This window comes from Hemiscyllium ocellatum, chromosome 35 (genome assembly GCF_020745735.1).
Source record: "Hemiscyllium ocellatum isolate sHemOce1 chromosome 35, sHemOce1.pat.X.cur, whole genome shotgun sequence".
Taxonomy (NCBI): domain Eukaryota; kingdom Metazoa; phylum Chordata; class Chondrichthyes; order Orectolobiformes; family Hemiscylliidae; genus Hemiscyllium; species Hemiscyllium ocellatum.
Genome location: NC_083435.1, coordinates 25,714,643 through 25,737,249, shown reverse-complemented (window position 1 = coordinate 25,737,249; position 22,607 = coordinate 25,714,643). Strand labels below are relative to the sequence as shown.

At 43.4% G+C, this 22,607-nt stretch overlaps 1 long non-coding RNA gene across 1 annotated transcript; it reads left to right on the top strand.

The window, feature by feature from the left end:
- The first annotated feature begins 12,571 nt into the window (after positions 1–12,571).
- On the top strand, positions 12,572–15,236 carry LOC132832488 (uncharacterized). The gene is made up of 3 exons (XR_009646952.1): positions 12,572–12,628; positions 15,055–15,076; positions 15,179–15,236. It is a non-coding gene; the product is annotated as an uncharacterized LOC132832488 (long non-coding RNA).
- Positions 15,237–22,607: the final 7,371 nt, after the last annotated feature.

The window sequence follows — 22,607 nt, the reverse complement described above, 5'->3', positions numbered from 1 at the left end:
CACAACTCCTCAGGTACTAAGAAATTCCATGGTAAATTGCAACAAGATTTGGACAATATCCGGGCTTAGACTAACAAGTGAAAAGTAACACTCATGCTACACGTACCAGGCAGTAACAATCTCTGTTGAGAGGCAATCTAAGCATCACTTTTAGATAATCAGTGACATTGTCGGTACTGAATCCTCTCTATTAACAGCCTGCAGTTTGCCTTTGACAGAAATTCAAATGGACTCGCCACATAAGCACAATGGCTACAAGAGCAGGCCAGCGGCTAAGAAAATTACTGACTCCACAAAGCCTGTCTCATCTGCAAGGTATAAGTCAGGAATGTGATGGAATACTTCCACTTACCTGGTGGTATGCCACTCCAACAGCACTGAAGAAGCTTGACACCATCCAGCCTAAAGCAGCCCGCTTGATTGTCACCACATCCAGAAGCATTCTTTTCCTTCCACCACCGACACTCAGCAGCAAGTGTGTACTATCTACAAGATACACGCAGAAATTCAGCACAGATCCTTACATAACATTTTCCAAACCAGTTAACAATTCTATCTAGAAGGACAAGGGAAGCAGAAGAGAAGCATAGATAGGGTAGCTGGCTAGAGACTTTTTTCCCAGGGCAGAAATGGCTATCACAAGGGGGCATAATTTTAAGGTGAATGGTTAAAGGTTTAGTGGAGATGTCAGAGGTGGGTTGTTTACATAGAGAGTGGTGGTTGCGTGGAATGCACCACCAGCTTGCTAGTAGAGTCAGATACATTAAGGACATTTAAGTGACTCTTGAATTGGCACATGGAGGATAGGTTTGTTTGATCTTAGAACAGAGTAAAAGGTCGACACAACATCGAGGGCCAAAGGGCCTAGACTGTGCTGTACTGTTCTATGTTCTATTCACGGAAACTCTGTCACATGTACGATTCCCTCCAAGTCATTTACAACTTGGCGTGAAAAGATTTATCCATATGCATTGTGTTGCTCTCCAGACTCATTTCCATCCATGCATAACACCAGTTTCTCTCTCTGTCTCTACATCTGTGTGTGTGTGTGTGTGTGTGTGTGTGTGTGTCCATGCATGCTCGCACGCATGCAGTTTAAGGGTCTGTAGGGTTTCGATTTTAGAAGACAGTGAGCGTTTTTATGATCAGAGTTCATCACCAGAGTTCATATTTGTGTCCCTAATGTTAGAATCTATTCATCTGTAACAAACAATAATATTTCGTAAATATCGAATTCTGGTCCATATTTTCCGTTAACTTGAATCCATCTGACTTGTGAATTTGAGATGTTTGATGCTTTGATTAAATATTTAACTTTTGGGACAACTCGGAGATGAGTGAGGCTTTACTTCCAGTGTGATTCTGCAATGGGACATGACAAAGAGCATTCCTTGACTTTCAAGGTTCTTCCTCTGCTTCCCAGCTCTTCCTACCTGGTCCCTTCACCTGTGGCTTGGTGATTTGGGCTGGATTGAGTTGTTTTGATGGTTGGTTTGCGATGCAGACTGTGTTATGCTCCCTCACTGAACAATTGATTCGCCTTTTCAACGTTTCCCCTCACTTGAAGGATAGCGGTGCTGGGGTGAAATCACCCCCCGGCATTTCCTTCGTTAAAGAGCAGCCCATTGGTCCATTAGTGCTGTGGCAACGTTTACTTTTACTCCACCAAGCTGCTCCTCAAGTCCAGGATCGAAAAATAAGATAAAACAGAACAAAATGAGCCCAAACATTAACATTCAGTGGAAAATACTATTGGTGCCTGACATTTGGCAATTTCTTAAAATCCGCATGTAACCACCTCTCGGTCTAGTTTGACACCTTTTGCATACATTTCTGCTACTTGTCAACTCGACCTATTTATCTCTCGCAGGAATATTTATAGAGTATCATATACAAACTTATTTTTAGAAAAAACATTTACTGAGTTTAAGAAGTTGCACTCAGGGACAGCAAAACCTACCAGCGCGGAGGAAGCTTCAGCACCCACGTCAAATCTGCAAGACTCGGAGCACAGGGCCGATTTTCTGTCCGACAGCTGAACACGCTGCCGTCGACTACGGAATCGAGCACATTTTCATCTCATCTGTTATAGAACGACTGCCTTGTGCTCCCGATTCAGACTCTGCACAGTCGGGTCTCCCCGTTGTACTTGCCATGCAGTTAGAGTTCTTGGGAGTTAGAGTGAGGTGGAGGAACTAAAGGAAATTAAGATGGGGATGGTGCATAACAGGAATTGCTGGAGAAACACGACAGGTCTGGCAGTATCTGTTCAAAGAAAGCAGAGACGACTGTTTTGAAGAAATATCTTTCAAAAAGCTAGGTGCACAGATATTAGATGTGCAGCTGGATCGACAGACAGATACATAGATAGACAGACAGACAGACAGAGATCGATACATAGATCGATAGATAGATAGATAGATAGATAGATAGATAGACAGACAGACAGACAGACAGAGATCAGACAGACAGACAGACAGAGATAGACAGATAGTTAGATTGACAGATAGATAGATGGACAGACGGACAGACAGATAGATAGTCAGACAGATTGATCGGTTGATTAGTAGACAGCCTCCATATGGAAAAGTTTCCTCCAGCTGCATTTATTAACGATTTGCGGATAAGATAAGCAAAAAAAAAGAATATTTTGATAAATACGTTGCATCCCATCTTTGTTATTAATCGATTTCTTATTGTTCTCTGCCTCTGGCAATGTTTTGTCCACAAGTAGCCGAAGGCCCCTCTTTTCCTGCACTCACTTTAAAATTGCAGCTCTACTTCAGATGTGGTCTTCTCAATCCTCGTGCCTGCGTGAATCTATTCACATTGCACTACATTAATCCCATTTACACGCTTGCATCCACCACTTACCCTTCTGTTCGGCTGTGTATGTAATTCTGAAGTGTATCATTGTCCTGCTCACTGTTCACAATGGTTCTGATAGATTCACAGAAAGGAAAGCGTTGTGAATTCCCTCACTGATTCACTGAGCTATTTAACTAACTGATTTCTGAGTTCATCACATGAGCTGTCAGTCTGGAGTCGAGAAAACGATGAGAGTAGTTGTTTCATGAATTCTGCATGAATGAAAGTACAGCAGACAGATCCTATCTACTTTAAAAGGTACAGGCAGGAAATATTGTTAACTGCTCTCCTTGTGTGTCTTTAAGTTATTCGGCTCCTGCACGAACTTATAATTGTTCTCTTTTAGAATCAGTTTCTGACTTACTTGAGATGGACTGATCGAAACAATTATTGTAGACACGTAGAAACAGTCACGATCGCCTTGAATAGTGTAATAGGCTTGAGGGGGCGAATGGCTTACTTCGTTGTTATATTCATTTCCGTCCATAATGTACATTGTACGTTACTGAGGCTCCAGCTCTCATATTTGAGTATCTTACTGGTTACAATGTGTCATGTTGGAAATGTACACCTCCGCCTCTCATTCACCTTCACATCACCCTCACTACCTCCTCACTTTTAAATTACCCTTTCTACCCGAACAAAAACTCACGTTTCAAACACGATTTTCAATTCATAACAAGGAAACGTTTTGACCATTACTGACCCCTTTTTTTTTCCAGTGCATTGTCAAGTTTTCCTTTCTATGTTTCTTCAAGGACTGATAATTACTCTGCCTTGCCTGTAGTTCCCTGCTCTCTCTCTCTCTCTCTCTCTCTCTCTCTCTCTCTTTCTCTCCCTCTCTTGCTCTCGCTCTTTCTCTTTGCAGCTCCAGAAATGACCGCATCTTTCAAACTCGCCACCAAGCTCTCCAGTATCGCTGCAGTTCACTCCTGCCTTCCCCTGGGATTAAGTCCTGGGGATTCGCGGGATATCGGCCTTTTCCAGTTTCTCGGGAACATTTTCCTTGCTGATATCACCAGGAGGGTACCCCGTAGAATGCAGCATGCCCGTGAAACTGCATTTCCCATCAGCCAAAAGAGATAGTGAGCGCGGTACAATTCCGTCGGTCATTACCCAGCCCTAAGCGCAGTTAGGAAAATCCATTGGGGGCTCAAGGGGATGTGGAATCTTCTGCGCGGTTTATTTCGTGCTCTCTGCAGGATCCTGAGGCTGAAGCGAGTAAATTGTACACGCTTACAGCCTGGAAGCAAACCATTCGGCCCATTTAGGTGCTGACTGTCCCCTTCAGCAACACCTACCTGAAAGTTTTCCACATATCTCTAGAAATAAGTCGGTTCAAGGACATGTTGGAAGCAAATTATTTTCAAATTTGAAACAGCCGTGCTTTCGGTGAGTGTTCACAAACGTATCAACACTCTGAGTGAAATAATATCTCCTCGTTTAGCCTCTCGTTACATGGGGCCACAGCTGCCTGGTCTATCTACAGTCAGTCTTTTTCATTTAGATCATCTTTCTGGTCCTACACTTCACCTTCCCTGCTCTACAGAGGACAAGCCCATTGTTTCCAACCTCCCACACAACAGAAAATCCTAATCCCGGACATAATTCTGGTAAAGTTCCTTTGAATTGACCTGGTGGCTTAAACATCCTGCTAAACTTTTTTCTTTCTCAGTTAGAAAAAGCACCCTAGCCAGGCCCCAAACAGAGGATGTGCAAAGCTTGTGGTATTAATAAACTGCTCTGCGTACCTAGGTTCTAATTCTGCTTAGCCGAGATGGAATTTGAATCCAAGGAAATCTGCAACTAAAAATCTAATGATGACCATGAATCAAAGTCAATTGTCAAAAAAAAAACGATCTTGTTCACAAATGTCCTTTAAGGAATTAAACTGCCCTTTCTACCGGGTTGGCCTACAAGTGATTGACGTTTAGCTGCCGTCTGGATAAATAAGCATGGGCGAGAAATGCTGGTCTGGCCAGCGACACACTCGTCCTGTGAATGAATAAAACATGTCAGAAATAGGACTAGACCATCCTGCCCCTGCAGTTAGCTTTGCCACCCTTTCAGATCATGGCTGAGTCAACACTCATCGGGTCCAATTTTCTTCAAAGCATTTGGTTCCACAACTGTTCAGGAATCTCTCTGTCCCAGCTTTAAATATGCACGAGACAAGGGGCACGTTTTAAAAAAAATGTTCGAGCCTTTAATTACAAATGCCACACATCTTCTCAACTGTTTTCTCAACCTGCTTTGCTGCTTCCAAAACGAATGGGAGTTTGCACCCCACAAGAGCTTTGACACTTGCACAATCATTAAGAGGTCACTAATTAAGATCACAAAAAAAAACTGATGCTTCCGGCCTGCACCGCCACTCAGTGCAATCATGGTTCATATCATCTGGGTCTCAACTCCACTTCCCTGTTCGCTCCCCATTAACACAGTGGCATACTGTCCACGTGGAACATGACAAAGCTCAGTTTTGTACCTGTCGTGGATTGAATCTGCCCCGCGTCTGCCAATTTCAACAACCTGTTTCTGTTGTACTGAAGTCAGTTACAGCACTTCCTTAATAGAGAAGGCCTGGCACAGAGGTAATGTCACCGAACTAGTAATTCAAAAGGCCACTGTGACAGGTTTAAAGCACTAGGTGGAATTTGAATTTGGTGAGCAAACCTGGAGCATAAAACTCGTACCAGTGATGGTGACTGCAAAAACAATTCTCTGTGATTGTCTCACGAGTAGGAAAAATGTGTGATGCTTCTCTGCCTGCTGAACAGTATAAGAATCTATTCGATTTGCAGGGCCTTTATAATTGAGCCATAAATATTGCCTTGCCAGCAATCTGCCTATCCCACAAGGGAAAAGAGATACTTGACCAGTCTGCAACGATTTGAAGTTACAATCCCTATAGCCAAATCGGGTAATTTAAATAAAGCAAGAAACCTATTGGTGTTCTGACATTAGGAGACATTATTGAAATCTTCTCACCAATAGAGAAGAAGGTAAAACATCGAGGCATCTTTATACTTCATCCTCTAATGCTTAGCCATCCAGATGGAATATAGTGATCTATCCTGAGTGTGTGCATGCCTACCATGAAACATCTTTGTGAAAACGTGTTGAAACATTAAATCACGCACGGGATGCCATTAAGGACAGGGGGACACATGGAATGTGGATTGCTTTATTTCCCCCTCCAACTTTATTTTGATTCAATTAACACCCTTTCCTTTCATCGTTTTTTCACATAATCATTGTCCTCATCAGTCTTTGCTTGTTAATGGTTCGCTGACCTATATGGGGGCTTTTTCTTGTGGTTGAAGTGTATAATAAAGTTCTTGTGCAATGGTGCCTTTTTCATGAGTCACTGCGCGCACACACACACACACACAATCACAGCTGCGCAGTGGTACAAGGGAATAATATAGAACATTAAAAGCCCTTTTAAGCATGAAGTAAGTATTCATTAATATACACAAGTACCTATATTCGCCTCATTTTCCCGTACTAGGCACATTGCCTTGGTGGGGTACTTCAGGTGCTAATCCAAATACTTTTTAAAAGATGTGAGGTTTCCTGCCTCAACTAATCTTCCATTCTCGATCATCCACACCTAAAACCCACCCCTCACCTCCGGCTGAATGCAAGGATTTTTACTCAAATCCCCTTCGACCTTCCCACTTTTCATTTTAAAATTGTGTTGTCTTATTATTGACTCTTCAACTAAAGGGAACCGCTAGTTTACATTCATCCTGTCCGTCTCCTCATAATCTCAGGCACTTCTATTAGTAACCTCCACCCCCACCCCCCCCCCCCCCCACCCACCCACCCCCAACCATCTCTGCTCTAACAAAACAACCCGAGCTTATCCAGTCTCATGGCAGCTATGATAACATATTGGTCAGCCTGCTCTGCACACCCTCGAGTGCAATCACTCCTTTCTGAGTGTGGTTACTAGAACTACACGCAGTATTGCAGCTGTGGTCTGACCACAATTTTGTACAGCTCCAAAATAGCCTCCCTGCTCTTGCAATCTATACCTTGACTGATGAAAACAAGCGTCGTATATGTCTTCTGAACTACCCGATTTATCTTTCCTACCATCTACAGAGAATTGCAGACAAGCACCCCAGGATCACTCTGTCCTTTTAGGTTCTTAATGTATGCCATTTATTGTATACTCCCTTGTCTGGTTGCATGTGTTCGACATAAGCTGGGGATATTTGCCTGTGATATAGAGAGCGAAAACAAAACTTACAAACGGCCTGCAGTTCTTTTTCTTTCTTGTTTGTTTCCACTCCCTCATATCCGGAAACTGAACTCAAGTTCACTCGCTCGTTGAATGACTCAAATGTTCCAATTCATGTGCAACCTGGATCATCAAACGACTGACTGCTGGGAGAATGCATTGGATTGCAGTTACATGGATCACTGCTGTACTCTCAGGTAAGCAGGTTTTGACATGAATTCACACCAGGTTCCCACTAGCAAGCATATTTTTGTGCCAAGTTATTTGCTTTTTTAGGGTGCGGGCACCTTAATATCTCAGCACTGTGGTAATGCATGACCTCTGAGCAATCCGAACCCATTTCTACATGAATGAGAGAACTGTCGTCCAGAAGATGATGCTTCGTAGTTACTGATTGTGAACTAAAGCATTGAGTTGAACGGTTAATAATCGAGGGAGTCGACATGAAATTATAACACTGATAAGATAAATGAAAAAGCATTGGTTAAGATAAGGAGAGTTGAAGATAACTTCTACCTAAGTAGTCAGAATGCGGTTGAGAAATGTGGATAGATAGCCAGATCGATGAAATGGTAGATAGACAAACACAGGCACGTGAAGGAAAGATAGGCATACAGATCATTGGATGGAAATTTCGATAGATGGGTATACATAAATAAATAGATTTTTGGAGAGGTAAATCAATACACAGATAAATGGGCATAACTGTACAGAAAAGAAAGGTTGATAGACAGACATGCAGAACGAAATCCCAATGGCTAGATGGATAAATAGATAGATAGATAGATAGATAGATAGATAGAGAGAGAGAGATAGACAGACAGACAGACAGACAGACGGGCAGGCAGACAGGCAGACAGATAGACAGACGGGCAGGCAGGCAGGCAAACAGAAAGAAAGAAGGGGAAAAACAGAGGAGAAATGAATGAAAATTAGAGGCAAATCAAGAGAAATGGGTCCTGTCTTCGAAAACGTTTTGGTATGATTATAAAATGCATTTTGATTTCAGAAAGACACTTTGCCATTTGCTTCTGCCTCATAGGACAATGGATACATGCTTAACATCAGCATTCGAAATGCAATGGCAAAATCCTTAAAAGACATATAGGTGCATCGATATAAAGAAAAAGAGGCAGGTGCGAGCGGATTCATCTCCAATAGAATGAAAACAATCTCCGCAGAGTGAATAGCTTCATTCTCTGCTGTAGGATTCCAGGATTTTATTTTTCATTCAACATTTTACAAATATTCCCTATCCCTGAGAATGTCGGATGAGCGTCTTGCAGTGTCGGCTGGATCTAGCCAAATGCCATGCTCCAAGTTTTTTTTTGTATAACCCAATTAATTCTAGCCCTTTCACAGAACACATAGGAACACGGAAAACTGGAGGAGGTGTCGGCAATTCGTCCCTTCTCGCCTGCTTCGCCATTCATTATGGTCATGACCGATCATCCAATTCAATAGCCTGCTTCTTCTAAACCCCAAGTTTCGCTTCTTTTAGACCCAAGTGTTTATCCAAATCCTTCTTGGAAACTGTCAATGTTTGGCCCCGACTGCTTTCTGAGGCAGAAAATTCCACAGGCTCACCACTGTCTGGGTAAAGACATTGCCCTCATCTCAGTCCCAAATGGGTTACCACATTTTCTTAGTCCTGGACCCCTGGTTCTGGCCTCACCGACCATCGGAAATATCCTTCCTGCATTTACCCTACCCATGTCGGCCCATCTCTATGAGCTCCAGTGTATATAACCTTAACACAACCCTTGTCTAGTCCTTATTGTGGGGTAATTACTACGCCTCTGTCTCTGACGGATTAAACATTTCCTTGATCAGTAATTAAAGAGTTCTTAAATAGATGCTGGCTGGTTATTTAGCGTATATACAGCGGTAAACCGTTCACTGCTTGGTAATGTCACTGCAAAAAGTTTTGGACATTTGCCTAAATGCAAACCCTTTCTGGTTTAGTCCTTTTCCAGTCATTAATGTTTCACAGTGAGGCATTCAACTGACTCAGCACAGATTCCAATGTGATGTGACTAGCACCGTGAACAGGACTGCTCAGTAGCACGGTGGTGCGGAATGAAGAGTGAAGAGTGCAGAGGAAGGCAGATTCTATTTCTCCCTATTGACGCTATCCATCTGAATGGAAATCTGTCCCACCTGAAAGGCACATGTTTCAAGTTGGTGAAAACAGATGGCTTTATTTTGTATGTGATATTACTTCACACTTCGTGATAATGTGTAAAAAGGCAATGATAACTTGTGTGGGCCAATATGGAACTTGATCTGGTTAAGCACCTTCGGACGAACATAAAACTGCAACAGAGAAAGGGGATCCTTAATATCCCCAGAACCATAACATAGCGCAGCTGATAGATTTTGAATGCTCCGTGATGTATTATGAGCATAATTTTAATTTGAAACTGTAATGATATAACATGCTTTAAAAAAAACTGGACTGCACTTTCATGAAGTTTGTTTTGTCCACCTGCAGCAGTTGTTCTTGGAAATATCACGGTAATTCAGAGTCCGGAATCTCTCATCAAAATGCCGGGTCAGACAGCGCGCTTGGGCTGTACTTATCAGGGGCCCAGTGCTATCGGCGGTTACACGTGGTACCGAGGCAACACACGAGGGAATGAAGTCTCCAACAGCACACCGGAGTTCCGAGACCGCGTGCTTGCGGCCAGTCAAGAGGATTTCAGAGTCAGGAGAGACGCCTCGATCTGCATCATCGATCTGAAACCGGAGGATACCGGGTTCTATGTCTGCAAAGTGGCTTTCATGGGGAAGGGGGAAGCCTATGGAGCAGGAACCACAGTGATTGTTACACGGGGTAAGTGCGGGGTAACAGAGTTATTCCTAACGTAACAATGCGGACTTAAACCTGGGGGAGTATTGCAGTAATGTGTGTTTTTTTTTCATTAGGCGATCTATTCACTAAATACACCGATGCTGCGATCTCCACCACAAGGACATCAGCTGCAGTTACCCCTCCAATTTCCACGCCATCCTGGTTTGGAATGATTATTAGCTTGCAGCACCTAGTTCAAAATGCTGTTATGCCCTCCCTTACAGCACTGTCGGTGTGTGAGATCAGACAGACCACAGTTGTATATAGGACAAGGAACCAGAAGTAGGCCATCAGGCGCTCCAGCCTGTTTCACTACTTAATGAGATTAGATCTGACCTATAAACTACCTCCATTTACCTGTCTTTGGCCTTTAACCCTAATACCTTTGATTAACAAAAAAAGAATATCTATCTACGATTTAAATTAACAATGGTTCCAACATTCACTACCGATTGTGGAAGCGACTTCCAAATATCTACCACCCTTTGTGTGTATATATATTTCCTAACATCTCTCCTGAACAGACTGGCCTTAATTCGCAAAGTATGCCCCTAAGTTCCAAAATCCTCATTCAGATGATATAGTTTCAATCAGGCAACTTGTCATCTTCATGGTAGTCATTGTCTACGGGAATAGTGCCAGAAGATTGGATTATAGCAAATGTTCTCTTGTTCAAGAAGGAGAGCAGAGACAACCGAAGGAATTATAGACCAGTGAGCCTTACTTCGGTTGTGGATAAAGTGTTGGAAGAGGTTATAAGAGATAAGATTTATAGTCATCTAGTAAGGAATAAGTTGATTTAGGGATAGTCAACACCGTTTTGAGAAGGGTGGGTCGTGCCTCACAAACCTTATACTGTTATTTGAGATGGTGACCAAACAGTTGGATGAGGGTAAAGCGGTTAATATGGCGTATATGGAATTCAGTAAGGTGATTGATAAGGCTCCCCACTGTAAGCTATTGCACAAAATACAGAGGCATGTGATTGAGGGTGATTTAGCGGCTTGGATCATAAATTGGATAGCTGAAGGAAGACAAAGGGTGGTGGCTAATGGGAAGTATTCATCCTGGATTTCAGTTGCTCATGGAGTACCACAAGGATCTGTTCTGGGGCCACTGTTTGTCATTTTTTTTAAATGACCGGGATGAGAGCATAGAAGGATGGATTAGTAAATTTACTGATGACACAAAGGTTGGTAGGGTTATGAATAGTTGTGAAGGATGATTGTAGGTTATAGAGGGACATAGATAAGCTGCAGAGATGGACTCCGAGGTGGAAAATGGAGTTTAATGCGGAAAAGTGTGAGGTGATTCACTTTGGAATGAGTAACAGAATGCAGAATACTGGGCTAATTGTAAGATTCTTTGTAGTGTAAATGAGCAGAGAGATCTCGGTGTCCAGGTATATAGATCCTTGAAAGTTGCCACCCAGGTGGATAGGGTTGTTAAGAAGGCATGCGCTGAGTTAGCTTTTATTGGTACAGGGATTGAGTTTTGGAACCAAAAGATCATTCTGCAGTTGTAAAGAACTCTGGTGCAGCCACATTTGGAGTATTGCAAACAGTTCTGGTCACCGCATTATAGGAAGGATGTGGAAGCTTTGGAAAGGGTTCAGAGGACATTTACTAGGATGTTGCCAGGTATGAAGGGAAGGTATTATGAGGAAAAGCTGAGGGAGTTGAGGTTATTTTCGTTAGAGAGAAGAAGGTTGACATGTGATTTAATTGAGACACATAAGATAATTAGAGGGTTTGATAGGTTGGACAGTGAGACCCTTTTTCCTCGGAAGGCCATGGCTAGCATGAAAGCATATAGCTTTAAATTGGGGGGGTGATAGATATAGGACAGATGTCAGAGGTAATTTCTTTACTCTGAGAGTAGGAGAAGCATGGAACGCATTGTCTACAACAGTAGGACACTTGCCAACATTAAGTGGTTATAAATGGTCATTGGATAGGCATATGGGCGAGAATGGAATAGTGTAGGTTAGATGGGCTTCAGATTGTTTTCACAGGTCAGCACAACATCGATGGCCGAAGGGCATTTACTGCACTATAATTTTCTGTGATCTTGGCTCGATGTTCAGAAAGAAGCCGACAATGGATATTGGCTATGTTAACAATGGCCGAATTTCCCAGAAGACATGATAGATATTATTAAAATTGTATTAAATATAGTTATAGATAAACCTTGAACAAGTAATCAGGCATTGGGGAATTAGAGTGCCAATGAGGGCGACTGCTTAGTGTCTCAGTTTGGGAGAAATGATACCCGGTAACCAACAACACGAAATTGATACCAGTGTCGTGGCGTCCCTGAATCAACATCCCGATAGTGGAACTTAAAGAACAGGAATCACTCCAATTGGCCATTAGCTCAGTTTGTGTTTTCAATTGATGACTGGGTTTGATCAAGACCAGTTAAAAATATTAGTCAAGAGCCACACATCTTATTGAATTGAAGCCTTGTGCCCAATTCACTGACCATCTTTCTGCCCTTGACTGTTCTTTCTGTATATTTTCTCCCAGGTAACAACGGGAGCAGCAAAACCGAGTCCAAGTCAACTACCCCAACATTTGTCTTTGCAGTAACGGTGATGGTGCCTCTCCTGATCATCATCGTGATGATTGTTGTCAAATCCTGCCGAAAAACTGGTAACAATATTAATTTACCTGGACATGTCATAGAGACATGGAGTCATACAGCATTGAAAACAGACCCTTTGATCCATCCATCCTTGCTGACCAAACTGAACTAGTCTCAATTCCCTGCGTTTGGTACAAGCTATCTAAATTATTCCTGTTTATGTACATTTCCAAATGTACGTGCACTGAATACTCCATCTGGTAGTTTATTCCACTTACGTTGCACTCTCTGAGTGAAGGAGTTGCCCCTATGGTTCCTTTTAATTCGTTCCTCTCTCAACTTAAACTTATGCCCCCTCATTCTGAACTCCACTACATTTGAATGTCCTTCCAATAAAAGGGCGAACCCAAGGTCCCAGTTGAGGCCGTCCCCATTTGTACCGAACTTGGTTATCAGCCTCTGCTTGGCTACTCGGCATTGTTGCTAGCCCCAAAGTCTATCTTGGAGGATGGTCACCTGAAGATCCGAGGCCGAATGGCCTGGACCGCTGAAGTGTTCCCCGACTGGGAAAGAACACTCCTGCCTGGTGATCATTACACGGTGTCAACTCAATGGTATTGTTCAAAGATATACAGCTCTGTCTCCCTGCTTGGTGTAAGTTCTCCATTCTGCAGCTGGCTTTGTTAATCTTGCACCGGCCCTCTACCTGCTGGTTAGCTCAGTTGGCTGGGTAACCAGTTGCCAATAAGAAGAGCTTCTAAAAGCACAAGTTCAGCTCCCATACTGGCTCATGTTACTTTGAGGACCCTGTTTAATTACAATAGCGGCTAGTTATAACGCTCTGAGGGGGAACTGTAGTAACTTGCCAAACTCTGCATCCTTTCTTACAATATTGTAACAGTATCCTATGTAAAATAGCCCCTTGTTACATTTACTCATTAGCAGGAATGTATCTCCTTGGCCTTGCGCATTTGCATGTTTTAGTTTTATGATTTCTTTTGTTCATCCTTGAGATTGGTCAGGTCAAAGGGAGAGGCTGAATAGGCTGGGGCTGTTTTCCCTGGAGTGTCAGAGGCTGAGGAGTGACTTTATAAAATCATGAGAGGAATAGATAAGGTAAATAGACAAAGTCTTATCCCTGGGTGGATTGGCCATGCTAAATTGTCCATAGTGTCCTGGGGTGTACATGTCAGAACTAGAGGTTTAGGGTGAGAGAGGAAAGATATAAAAGAGTCCTAAGGGGCAACGTTTCCATGCAGAGGGTGGTACGTGTATGGAATGAGCTGTCAAAGGAAGTGGGGGAGGCTGGTGCAATTACAGCATTTAAAAGGCATCTGGATGTGTATATGAATAGAAAGGGTTCAGAGGAATATGGGCCAAGTGCTGGCAAATGGGGCTAGAGTAGGTTGGGATATCTGGTCAGCACGGACGACTTGGACCGAAGGGTCTGTCTCTGTGCTGTATGACTCTATGACTCGGGTGAAATGTTTGTTGTTCTTAACTTAGTTGTGCCATGAGAAATTGGATATTCTTCCTGTGCTCCCGTTCACAGTGTGGGGCTGGAAAAGGGCGAGTTCAGGACTGTGACTGAGTGGTCGATTCACCGTATTTCCAAATCGGCAGGGAATTTGGAGGTGGTGTTATTTCCACTAACCTCTAATGCCCCCCGCCCCGGTCCCTATTAAGGGCCGCAGGTGTTAAAGTCAAAAGCATACCCACTGCAACCTGCACTTCATTCAACTGTGGGAGGAAACCCACGGAGACACGGGGAGAGTATACAAGCTGCACACAGCCAGTTGCCCGAGGCGGGAATCAAACCCGGGTCCCTGGCGCCGTGAGGCAGCAGCGCAAGTCACCGAGCCACTGTGCTGCGTGGCAATCTTTGTTGGTCATATGTATTTAGGGATATTGGATAAAAGCCCATAAATAGTATTTGATTAAACGTTAATTGTAAAGCAGGCTTGCGGGATAAATTGCCATGCACTGCTTCATATACAAGCAGAGGCCTCACCAATGTCCTGCACAACCACAACATGACATTCCTGCTCGGATACTCAAGGCTCTGATCAATGAAGGCAAGCATGCCAAATTCCTTCTTCGCCACCCTCTCTGTCGGGGATGCCAATCTCAAGGAACCATGCGCCTGAATCACTAGGTCTCTCTGTTTCCCGTGGCTCTAACACAAATTGTGTACGTATTGCCCTGGTCCACCTTGCATATCAATATCCGAAAGGCACTAACATTTTTAAAGTTTTAACCTTAGAAGTCAGCCAGGCTGAGTTGGAATGCCGCCAGTAAACCACCCGATTCCGCTTACCCATTGGTTGAAAGTAGCATTGGGACTTTTAGTGAGTGAAAGCGGTGCTGTCCCCTTCGCACCTGGCCTGTCGCTCAAGGAGCATTAACATAGACAATGCATTATATCCATAAGAAGTAAACTAAGTCATGGACTCAGAAATGTAATGATGCTGTTATCACCTTCCTTTCTCCACAGCCACTCTTCAGCGACCCGAAAGGTAAGCGTCTGCACTTTTTGATGTCAAGACAGGCATCTTCTTTGTTGTCTATGTTTTCTTCAATATCTAATTTTCCTTACTGCCCTTCCTGTTTTGCTGCAGGTCGGATCCACCGTATGCAGAGATAGACGAAGGAGGTGAGGAACAGAGATAAGTATGCATATGTCATTAAAACACTTTCAATCGAGCGATTTCGACTTCTAATTGATGGTGTGGTTAATTGTGTTATCTGTCAATTACAACCTGAAGATCTGTCAGAAAAGAGAAAGTTCAAGATTAACGATGACTTAGAAAAAGCAAAGGGGGCACGTGAATTTTCTTGTTTTAGTTCGGTGAATCAGCGTGATCTGGAAAACATTGGCAGATGGGTACGCTTGTGGAAGAGATTAAGAGAAACCTTCGCTAAAAAAAATGTGTATTTATTTAAAATAAGACGGCTTGCAGGATAATTTGGGAAGATGCGCTGGCAGCACTTCCAAAAGTTAGCCCTTATAGGTCGATCCGAATTACCCCCGTGGGCCGTAGCTGAGTACACATTCCTTTTCCTTCGGCATTTATTCTTTGAGACATATCAGCTGTTGTTATTTGCAAACATGCTGTTTACAATTAAGCCATGTTGCATCCCGTAATATTATAATGCCGGATACTGTATTTTAAGCAATAACTTTAATCAAGTTAGTTAAATTAAACTTTGCTCTTCCCTACGATGCTAATTCCTGATGAAAGACATTTGCCCGAAACGTCGATTTTCCTGCTCCTCGGATGCTGCCTGACCTGCTTGATTTTCCAGTACCACATTCTCGATGCTAATACATACGTCTCTTTTCTAGAGACCAATTATGTCCGCTCTGAATGCAGAAGAACCAATCGGGTATGTAACGCTAATTATGTAATGACTAAACTCGGTGACCTAGTTGTTAATATCTCCAACAAGATTTTAATTATCGTCATTGTCTGTGCAGATTTAGATAAAGAAGCCAGGGTTCTCGTAGAGACCTCTGTACAAAACGCTAGTGCGGCGTCACTTGGAGTATTGTGTACAGTTCTGGTGGCCCCATTACAGGAAGGATGTGGAAGCATTGGAAAAGACGCAGAGGAGATTTGCCTGGATGTTGCCTCGTCTGGGGTGAAGGTCTTGTGAGGGAAGGCTGAGGGATTTGGATCTGTCCTCATTGGAGGGGATTTAATAGAGACATACAATATGATCAGAGCATTAGATAGGGTGGACAGTGGAAGTCTTTTCCCTAGGATGATGACATCTGCTTGTACGAGGAGACATAGCTGCAAATTGAGGGGTGATAGATTTACGACAGCTGTCACAGGCAGGTTCTTTACTCAGAGAGTGGCAAGGGAGTGGAATACCCTGCCTACCAATGTAGTTAACAGCCACATAAGGGGCATTTAAGCAGTCCTTGGATAAACACATGGATGATGATAGGATAGTGCAGGGTGACGGGCCTAGATTAGTTTACAGGTCGGCGCAACATCGACGGCCGAAGGGCCTGTTCTGAGTAGTATTGTTCTGTGTTCTGTGTTCTTTCTTCTACAGCAATCATAGAATTCATCTGATTTGGAAAGTCTGGGTTCAAGATCAACCGATCTAGAGGTGTGTTACAGCACCTCTAAACAGACTGATTCAAATATATCCGGATAAAGAAACGAGGTTTGGGGATGTAGATTGGTCTTCTTGAGGGTGTGCGTGAGATTTTTTTAGCTGGTGTGCTTTCCAGAGGCATGTTTTAGGTAGAGCTGTGGTAATTTGGCCTGGAACAGAAATATCGAATTCAACGTTGGGCAGTCTGGGAAATGTGGAAACGGAAGGATCCGTAATTCAAAGGTTAAAAAAAATGGCCATGCAGGTTTGAGATGAGGAGAGAGCTCTTCACAAACAGTATTGTTTGTCAATGAATTAAGCAGAGACTGAGATCGATAGATTAGTCAGCAATTGCGGATGTAACGGACATATCAAGTTGATGCACTCAGGGTTGATGGTTTTAACCAACCTGTTCAGACATGCTATTTCACAAGTCTGGGATTAGATATGTTTTGAAATGGGTCGCCTGGCTCAAAGCCTTGGACACTGCCAATGTGCGACGGGCACAAATCTCATGAGCTGCTTTATCAGTGGCCTTGGAAGTGCATGTATTTCTCTCAGAATGGAGCCAAAACGTTAAGTCTAATTTCTCTCCACAGATGCTGCCTGACCTGCTGATAGTTTGCACACATTTCTGCTGCAGTCTTTCAGTATTTGTTCGGTGTACAGGGTGTGTGTGCGTGTGATCTTTTTTAATCTATGGACAATATACTCCTGTCTTCATTTGAAGTGTGTCTGGTTGTACTTCTTTCATGTTTTGTTCTCGCTATTTGGGCTCAATATAAACTCTGGTTGAAACGTCTATCTTTGCTATCACATTTCAGCAGTATGCTGTTACATTTAACAGTTTGTTTTAGCTAACACGTCTATTAGCTGAAAGGTTATTTGGAAACATGAGCTTTCCGACAGCTGCTCCTTCATCAGGTGGTTGTGGAGTATAAAATTGCATTTACAATCTCCACAACCACCGGATGAAGGAGCAGCACTCGAAAGCTACTGCTTCCAAATGAACCTGTTGGACTACAATCTGGTGTTTTTTTAGATTACTTACAGTGTGGAAACAGGCCCTTCGGCCCTACAAGTCCACACCGACCCGCCAAAGCGCAACCCACCCATATCCCTACCCCTACATTTACCCCTTACCTAACTCTACGGGCAATTTAGCATGGCCAATTCACCTGACCCGCACATCTTTGGACTGTGGGAGAAAACCGGAGCACCCGGAGGAAACCCACGCAGACACGGGGAGAACGTGCAAACTCCACACAGTCAGTCGCCTGAGTCAGGATTAGAACCCGGGTCTCAGGCGCTGTGAGACAGCAGTGCTAACCACTGTGCCACCGTGTGTGATATTTAACGCTGTACACCCCAGTCCAACACCGGCGTCTCCAAATCATGTCTATTAGCTATTGAGTGATCAATCTCTTTTTCAGACGTGATGAAGCTACTACAAACGCTTTTATTTATTTCAGGATATCTAGAAAATATTGTCTCCAGTTGCTACTCTATATCCGCACTGCGTTCCACCAATCTCTGCTTCAAGTGTAACGTTATTTGTTTTTCCCTGCTGCTTTTTGCAAGAGGTTTTTTAAAGTGATGACTCTTTTGTGGCTGCGGTTCTCAATGACTGCATTCCATTGATCTCAGTTTTGTTGGTCGTTTAACGAGTAATTGACGCCTTCAGTCACTTTAAATCTATTTGCTGGACGGAGGTTGGTGTTTAGAGTCCTCACACTCTGCGACTCTGATCTTCAGCACTGCCGTCCTCACCTTCTCTGGAGATTGGTGTTTTTTTTTGAACAAGGTCTCTCCGAACAGCATGTCTCAGGTTGTGTTTTAGACGCTGCACTGTTCCTGACTCGCGGCTCTATACTCGCTTTGCACCAGCTCATTGCTAAAACTTTAACCTCAATAGGGTGATGACGGGGTTCAATACGCCGAGATCAATGTGCATGAGGGTAGTCGATGGAAGCGCCCGGTGGATAAGCAGACGATGGTGTACGCCAAAGTGAAGAACGAGCCATTCATCCCAGTGAAGGACCGCCAGAGGGCGGTAGATGTCATGCCCGAAGTTACCCCCTGACCTCTCCCGTTCACCATCACACCGGTCCCTGGACTTTAATTTCGAGAGTAACTCTGGGAAGCGACTGGAGCTAGGGTGCTGGTGACAAATGGTTGCTCAAGTGTCATCAGCCTAGCTGCCTTCCATCCATTCATGCACACATGTTGCGAGGACTTGAGCTCTCCAAATGCTTCACGTTCAGGCTGTTCCGTTATCAACTCTTCCTGCCTTTTCATGAAACGTATTTGTCCTGTCTTTTGTGCGGTATTTTGCCACATGAATAAACGGGTTGAAGCAGATGTTAAACCCGCAGTCAGTTCACACTCGTCACTCTCCAGATGCACTCAGTTTCTTTACATAACCCAATCATATCGAACCGATGCTCCCTTTTTAGCGAATCCTTCTGAAACTCTGACGCTATGTCTAAGCAGTATGGTATTTAACTCGACAGGTAAATTCTACCTGCAATGGAATACGTCTCTTTAATGAAAGGGGAGCCCGCAAAGAGACTGAAGTGTAGTTTAATTTCCTGGGGAGAGTGTATCACATCTAGCAGCTGCTCCCACCGCCACTGTTGACATTATGGAAACCCAATATGTGAAATCCGTGAAGTGTCATAAAGGCTTCCTCCCTGAGCTCTCGTTGAGGAACCTTCTAAACAAGCAAACAAACCCAGGTGCCACATCATTGTCAGAAAAGATGTCAAGGATACTGTTGGGGCCCTGTTGTGGCGCAGTGATAGTGCTCTACCTCAGGAACTGGAGGCCCATTCTCCAGTCCCCCCTGCCCCAGAGCAGTGCAATAACATATCTGAACAATTTGATGAAAAATATTTAGATGTAAAAAAAGGGGGTCTCACTATCACATTATGTAGTTGCACTAAGACACAGACTCCAAAATGTTCTACTACGAACACCTTGAAATAAGGAACAGCGTTTCATTAGCCTTTTTAATTACCTGTTGTAATTGTGTGCTAGTTTTCTGTTTCCGGTCCAACTACCCCCTGGTCCTTTTGTGATGTTACCTTCTACAGTTCTCACTATTTAAATAGTTCTCTTCTTATATTATCTCCTCCGAAATAAACAACTGCACATTTTCCCAAGTTCTTCTCTAATTGCCAACGTGTTGCCCACATCCTAAGACCAACAGTGTGAATGTCTCCACCTCACCACAATGTATATTTTATTGTCCTAATGTATAATTGTTGTGAACAAATATGCCACAGCTCCCCTCAACTTCCTTTCCTACAAGGAGAATTATCTTTGTTTCTCAAAACCCTAGATTCCCCAATGTCTGTTTGCTATCTAAAAAGTACACATCAGAATTGTGTTGAAACATTCTCCACTTGCCTGCATCAGTGCAGCCACCAGCAATGTTAAAGAAAGTGAGTGGTGTCCCAACCACTACCTTCAGCATTCCCTCTTTCCATCACCAAAGCACAGTGGCATCACTGCGTAAAAGGTAAAGTCACCGTTGCTCTACAAGAGCATATGGCTGCACTCATTGGGGAGAGATAACTGAAGGTAGTCTAAACTGAAGATTATACAGAACTGACAAGGGGAGAGATTGAGAAGGAGAATTGAATATCGATATCCTGGGTGTGTAAGAGCACCACCCATGTCACATGAATAAATAATGTAAAAGCAAACACTAAGCCTGCAACTGAAATCCCCCTTATTTGGTACTTTTCTGGTAAATCTCCTGAGCCCCCTCTCAGGGACCCTGCCATCCTTCCCAATGTGTGGGTTATCTCTGGGTCGCACAGACCCAGATGCTCTGTGCTCATTACACGGGAACAATTACACTGATCCTCAATGCCCATAAGGGTGGGAGACACAGAAATCCCGATAAGATGCATTTAGATGCACACTTGTGATGCCATTGCAAACAAATCTATGGGCCAAGTGAAATATATCATTAGAACGTTCAGTATTGGCATAAACCCGATGACCATAGAGTATTTTTCTGTAATATTTACCTTTGAGACACTGAATATAGGAACATAACAAGCCAAATTTGAAACCAGGTCATGAGAAAGTGATGTTAGAATAGATGACTCTTAGATTGGTCAGGTTTTTTGGGGAGAGGAAAGTGAGGTGCAGACCTGGAGCAATTCAAGAGGAAATTCTGGAGCCCGGGGTCCAGGAATGTAGGGGAGGCACTATAAAGAGAAATAAAAGTAGAGAATCCTCATCAGGATGGAATTAGAGGAAAGTACATATTGCAAAGATTTTTGAGGCTTGAGGAGACCACTGAGATAGGAAGGTTAGCAGTAAAAATAAAAATGAAGAGAAAAACTAGCATAACTTTAAATCTATTGAAGTACTTGACAAGATAACATATGATTTTAATCATCAGCTGTTCCAATATAGACAGCATCCCATAAACACATTTAGGAAAATAGTTTTATTAAATGCTGTCTTTCTCCAGTCCTGCTGTAAGAAATGCTGAAAAAAAACAGCCTCTTCTGTTTTAAAGGAGGCAAGCTGTGTTTAAATCTTCACACACAGCAGAGGGAAAGTGTTCTACCTATTAACTCCAGCAACCGACTAACTCAAAATTAAATTGAAATTAAAATCCAAAGTTTTCGGTCCTGGGGGGGCCCATTCATGCTTCTTTTGTCTATTTTTTTTTAAAAAGTGGGTAACACACAAGCTGTTTGCCAACTATGACTGTACCTGCCTGTCAGAATAAGACATTCTGGCACCAACACTCCGCAAGTGAAGCAGCACATAAAACCTCTCGCTAAAAGGCACAGTACCATCCCACATTGCAAGTCTTTTATTTGTCACATTCCTGCTATCCAACGACAACATGCCTCTATGCCTCTCTTTGGCTGGTAAGGAAAGATTCAGAGAGAGAGAGAGAGAGAGGGAGGGAGAGCTTGGCGATCCCAACACCATGATAGCTAGTGACTGTGGCTGCAAATTATTTAAGATTTTCAAATCGATCATTTCCAAACCCCACCCCCACCCCCACCACCACCACTACCAGTCCATTCCTTCCCTAGCACCACTGGCCTTACGACCATCAGTATCTCAGACCTCTGTTCCAATCAACCTGTTCAGAGACCACATAACTCTTCAGTACGTGGGGATTGAACCCAGATGTCCGGGCTGAGAGATAGAGACAATACCACCGTGCCCCATGAATGCACAGGTCTCTGTGAGGAATGGGTGGTGATGTCAATTGTTGCCATGATGTCAGTGATGATGCAGGCGCCAGGAACATCAACACCTAGATGATATAAGTGTCGTCATCAATGTGGTAGAGAGTGTCAACCGTCGTAGGGATAAAGAAGGAGCCATTGGGGTAAAAGTAGGTTCTCTGACTGAATGGCCTAATTCTATTCCTACATCCCAACATTTAATTGTCATCTGGTGCTGAGTAAAATATCCAGAATCAGAGGTTCACGTCACATCACCTCAGCTTGTGGAGTGAGAATGTACTTTGTAAATCTGAAGGGTCATGCCATTCTCAACATTGGACCCCATCAAAATTAATTTTGATAGTTGTGTTCACATGAATCATTCAAGTCAGGAAACATGTAGTCCTTATCTGGTCTGTTCAATATATGACTCTAGTTCCTGCATCAGGTGGATGTCCCTTAAAGTGCCCTCTCAAAATGTCCTGGCTGGCCAAATTAGGAAAGGGCCGTGAATGCTGGCCCTGCCACCTATGCCAGAATCCCATTAAAGAAATGAGCCTTATCCTAAGGAGTCTGCACGCCAGTGCATTTGAGTGTGGGCAGGTACAAGGAGTTAGGCCACAGATCAGCTGTGATCTCATTGAATGGCAGAGCCTGGCTGGAGAGACTGAACGGTCTCCTTCTGTTCTTATGTTCTGAGAGCTTGCTGTGCACAAATTGGCGAACG